The sequence below is a fragment of the Accipiter gentilis genome, unplaced genomic scaffold, assembly GCF_929443795.1.
Source record: "Accipiter gentilis unplaced genomic scaffold, bAccGen1.1, whole genome shotgun sequence".
Taxonomy (NCBI): Eukaryota; Metazoa; Chordata; class Aves; order Accipitriformes; family Accipitridae; genus Astur; species Astur gentilis.
In genome coordinates this window covers 286,928-292,927 of record NW_026061175.1, presented here as the reverse complement: position 1 = coordinate 292,927, position 6,000 = coordinate 286,928, and positions in this window count along the sequence as shown.

Sequence of the window (6,000 nt, the reverse complement as noted above, 5' to 3'; positions counted from 1 at the left end):
AAATGTTGAACTATATATGGGGAAGTGTAATCTTGTGTCCAGAGGACATTAAAGGAGTTATCCGAATGATAATGACACAGTCACAACAGTTATTATGGCAAGCTCACTGGCAGCAGCATTGTGAGGTTTCAATGCATCAGCCGCGTCAGCAGGGAGACCCGCTTTATGGGGTTACTGTTGAACAACTAATGGGATCAGGCCGATTCGCTAGTATTGATGTTCAAATCCAACAAGGTCCAGATGTATGCTTGGAGTCTATGCGAACGGCCAGAATGGCAATAGGGAATGTGAGAACTCAGCCAGTGTCACCTTCGTATATGTCAATGAAACAGAGTAGAGACGAACCTTTTGGGAAATTTGTAGATCGAGTGACATCCGCAATCGATCAGTCTGATGTCCCTGAATGGATGAAGGGAGCTATATTAAGACAGTGCATTTATGAAAATACTAATCCCGAAACTAAAGCAATAATTCTGTCTTTACCGGGGGATGCAACCGTAGAAATGATGCTAGATAGGTTAAGTAGAGTTCCAGTGGGTCGGCAAGCGATGTTAGTGGAAGCAGTGCGGGAATTAGGGAAGGATTTGATTCAGGCACAGCAGCAAGCATTCGCAGCCTTAGCTCCGTTGCACCAGCCTGAGACGCGACCCCGATCATCGATACAATCAAGAAGTAAATGTTTCCGCTGCGGGCAAGAAGGTCATATGAGAAGGCACTGTAGAGTTTCTCAAGTTTGGTGCGAGAACTGTCAAGTGAATAATCATAGCACCAGCGTCTGCAAGCGGACGGGAAACGGACAAGCGAGCGCGTCGGGTTGCCGCGCGAGGACAATAGCCGCCCCAGCCCTTCAGACTCCATCAACGGGGAAGCAGAGCCATCTACCGGTGGAAAACAATACAAATCCATTTCTACAGAGTCCCTGCAACCAGCCACAAAAGGAAGCCTCGGGCTGGACTTGGAAACAGCAATAGATATTACATTACTGGACTCACGACCACAAAAAGTTCCTACAAACATTCATGGACCTATAACTATTAATGGACAAACCTATGGAGCATTATTACTTGGACGATCGTCGAGTGGAATACAAGGACTGTTTATTTTACCAGGAGTCATTGATGCTGACTACACTGGCGTGATATCAATCGTACTGCAAACAAATTTTCCACCAATCCATGTGCCAGCCGGCAGTCGGATTGCACAATTGGTCCCTGTGCCGCAGCTAACTAAGGACTTACATCCATGTTCTGAGAAGGCAAGACAAAATGATGGATTCGGATCTACTGGAGGACTAACCATGTTAACCATGGCAATGAACCAGTGACCGGTAATGAGGATTACAATGGAAAATTATGGACATTCTGTTCACATTGAAGCACTATTTGATACGGGAGCCGACCTTACCATCGTGTCACAGGATCGTTGGCCGGAGAGTTGGCCCTTGGTTCCTACGACTACCGGGGTTGAAGGGGTTGGCGGATCTACATCGGTACGGCGTAGCAGAGACAGAGTTACTATCATCATAGATGGGAGAACAACAACTGCCTTTGTGACTGTGATGTCGCTTCCACAAGGAGTACAGGCTCTTGTTGGAAGGGATGTTTTAGATCAAATGGGAGTGATCCTTACGACGGACAAGCATTTTCAATGGCGGTCACTGCAGAATGGACTTTCCCGATCCAATTACAGTGGCTGACAGATGATCCAGTCTGGATCGAGCAGTGGCCGTTGAAAAAGGAAAGTCTACAGGCAGCTCATAACCTTGTTCGAGAACAGCTTCAACAAGGACATTTACAGTTATCAACAAGTCCATGGAATACTCCAATCTTTGTAATAAGAAAGAAATCAGGAAACTGGAGACTACTACAAGATTTAAGAGCAGTAAATTCTCAAATGCAACCAATGGGAGCTTTACAACCTGGACTACCCAATCCTGCTATGTTACCAGATCAATGGACTCTATTGATAGTTGATCTTAAGGACTGTTTCTTCACCATACATTTGCATCAGCGAGACACCCAGTGATTTGCATTTACTCTGCCTTCGATTAATAGAGAGGCGCCTGCACAACGGTATGAATGGACAGTGTTACCACAAGGTATGAAGAATAGTCCAACTCTTTGTCAATTATTTGTGGACAATGCATTACGTCCTGTCCGGGAGGCCTGGCCGACAGCGTTTATTTATCATTATATGGATGATATCCTGATAGCTCAAAAGGACTGTTTTACAAAACAACAAGAGCAATTTTTATCGCAGGCTTTAAGAAAGGAAGGTTTGGTCATTGCTCCAGAAAAAATACAGAGGGTTTCGCCTTGGAAGTACCTCGGCTGGAACATTTCAGAATCTCAAATTCGCCCTCAAAAGTTAACCCTGCACACTGAACTACGGACATTAAATGATGTACAGAAATTGATGGGAGACCTACAATGGTTGCGACCAGTAGTGGGTATACCAAATGAACAATTAGAAGAACTTAGGCCATTATTACAAGGAACAGATCCAGCGAAACCTGCACACCTTTCTTCCAGACAACAGGAAGTTATCAAGGCAATTGTCGAACAAATTACACAAAGGTGGATAGATCGTCGAGATCCGCGTATTCCTGTCGATTTAACGATTATACATGGACCGTCTCAATTAATTGGTGCACTGACCCAGTGCAAAAAGAAAAAGGGGGAGAAGGTCCGAGTGTTGGAATGGTTGTTTACACGATTGCAACCACAAAAAACGATTGAGAGGAAATTAGAGACTTTAGCAGAACTAATTATGAAAGGAAGGACAAGAATATTACAAATTACTGGATCGGAGCCGGGAATTATCAGAATACCTATTAAAAGGGAAAATTTAGAGTGGTGTTTGCGACAGTCGGAGGACTTACAAATGAGTCTATTGTCAACAGCAAATGATATAACTATCGATTCAATTAAAGCACCAGTCCTGCAATGGGTCAGTCAAAATACATGGATAATGCCATCAAAACGAAGTGAGAGACCATTGTCAGACGCAGTTACCGTATTTACCGATGCTGGAAAAAGGTCACGTACAGCAGCAATTACATGGCTTCAAGATAATCAATGGTATCATCATATCCTTGCAGCAGTGCCAGGAGACTCACTGCAAACACTGGAATTAGCAGCAGTGGTGTGGGCAGCTCTACAATGGCATGATACAGAATTGAATTTTGTGACAGACTCATTATATGTTGCTGGAGTTTTGGAAAGGATTGAAGATGCGAGGATCAAAGACATCAAGAATTCTCGCCTATTTGAATTGTTTCGTCAATTACCGTCGGCATTACGACAGAGACAGAAAAGCTATGCAGTTATTCACATTAGAAGTCACATGTGGAAGGAAGGACTGGGAGAAGGAAATGATAAAGCTGACCAATTAGTTACCGTGACTGTACCTATGAATGACTTTGTAAAAGCCAAAGAAACTCACAACGTATTTCATCAAAATGCAAGAGGTTTATATAAGCAATTTAGTATTACAATCGAAGAAGCCCGAGGAATCGTGAGAGCGTGCCCTGAGTGTAGTCATCATGGACCAGGTTTAGGGACTGGAGTTAACCCACGCGGACTGGGCCCAAACGAACTTTGACAAATGGACGTTACCCATGTATCTGAGTTTGGTCGTTTGAAATATGTGCATGTGACTGTAGATACATTCAGTCGATTTATCTGGGCAACGGCACAAGCCGGGGAAAAGGCGCTGCATGTTGTCCGACATTTGACAAGTAGTTTTGCTGTCATGGGAGTGCCTCAGAAATTAAAGACGGACAATGGACTAGCGTATGCTGGTGAAAAGATCAGAAAATTTTGTCAACAATGGGGGGTGACGCATATTACAGGCATTCCACACTCTCCCACAGGACAGGCTATTGTAGAACGGGTTAACCAGACATTGAAAGAATATTTGCAGAAATTTAAAGATGTGTGTGATGTTCAGGAAAAGTTGGCTAAAACATTATTTGTTATGAATTACCTATGTATATTTGGGGAGAATGATGAGCCACCAGTCAAAGTTCATTCAGGAGTTGCTACTTTAGAACAAAAGCAACCAATGAAGGTGTATTATAGGGATTTGGCAACGGGTGAATGGAAGGGACCCGTTGAAGTATGGGGAAAGGTTATATGTGTGTTATTACTCCTACAGGACCTCAATGGGTGCCGTCTAGATGGACCAAAGCTGCGCCTGCTCCCACTACTGTTCGCCCTTCTTGTTCCACTGAAAGCAGTTCCAGTACCGGGTCAGACAAACGTCTGGATAGCGTGGGCGAATAGGACGGGACAGACTGATTTTTGTTTGAGTTTGGCAACTGCAACAGAACCCTTTAAAACATGCTTGATAGGTTACCCTCATTTAGACTCTTCTGACTTTCTAGGATGGATAGATAATAGCAAAAGTTGTAATGGAATAGATGTAGCAAGTCAATCAGCTTGTTTAATTATGCAATTAAATCATACTCTACCCTGGGATCCACAGCAACTAGACCTTTTGGGCTCTGAAGCAATTGACAATGGTACACATGAGAATACAACTCGTACTTGCATCTCTTTTGGTAACTTTAATAAATTCACTGTACAAGCAATGCACATGGCACGCTGGTTAGGAAAGAGTAGTCGAATTGGTTGGGATGACAATCCATTTATGAATGGAGCTAGTGGTACAATTGTTTTTCCTTACAGTACGAGTTTCGATATTAATCATTATTGTGGCAAATTTAATAAAACTACAACACTTGGAGCCTATGGATGGAGTATGAATAATGCCAATGAAATATTGAGAGTAAAAGGTTCGGCTAAAGCTTTACCGCCTGGAATATTTTTGATTTGTGGAGATAGAGCATGGGGCGGAATCCCAAAGAATCCTCTTGGAGGACCTTGTTATATTGGTAAATTGGCCTTACTTACATTAACACACCGGAACTGGCTTAAAATATTACGATCCTCACCCAGAAGCAAAAGGAGTATAGCTCAACTTAGTCAAAATTGTGATGATAATGTTGAATTATGGTCAGTTACAACTAGAATTTTTGCATCTATGTTCCCAAGTGTAGGGACAGCTCGTGCTTTGAATCAATTGAATAAACTCGCTTGTTGGTCGGTAAAGCAGGCTAGGGCCACGTCAGAGGTCCTTGAAGAGATGATGCAGGACATGTCAAGTTTAACACATGCAGTGTTACAAAATAGAGCAGCTATTGATTTTCTATTGCTGGCACAAGGACAGGGGTGTGAAGATGTTGAGGGGATGTGTTGCTTTAATTTAAGTGATCATTCTCAATCTATTCACAAACAGATAAATTGGTTAAAAAAACATACACAAAAAATCCAACAAGAAATTAATTGGTTTGATGTTTTGTTGATTGATTGGTTTGATTGATTGTTACAATCAATATTCGGCGGGATAACACAATGGCTAATGTCATTGATTAAGGAAGCCTTACGGTGGTTGGGTATATTGATATTAATCTGTATAATAGTTAAAATTGCATATGGGTGCATGATGAAAGGAGTCTCAAAGCTGACACACCAAGCTCTACTCGCACAAAAAGGGGGAATTGTTGGGAGCTGGCTTGCTGAAAAGGGACATGAGCCTGTGGAAAAGTTGTGCGAGCAGAGTTCTGTGTGAAAGAATGTCAGTTTGAGCAACAAGATTAGGCCTTGGCCGAGAATAGCTGGCCTTACTGATAGCAGGAGAAAAACAACAGCTGGTCTTGCCGTTATCGGGAGAAAGGTAAAAACAGTGTGACCTTGGCATAACTTCACAAGTAACTTTTGAAGACGTTCTCATGAGAAAGTTACTGAACACACATAGCTGCCAGCCACAAGTGGGTGTGTTTTAGTAATGAATAAACATTAGCAATGTACCAATCATATTAGGACTAGTAGGCATAATTATCGCAAACTGTATAAATATGAGCTAGCTGCGCGAATAAAGTTGAATCACTTCTATCACTCATATTGGGTCGACTTACGTGCATTCCTCCGCCGCTCC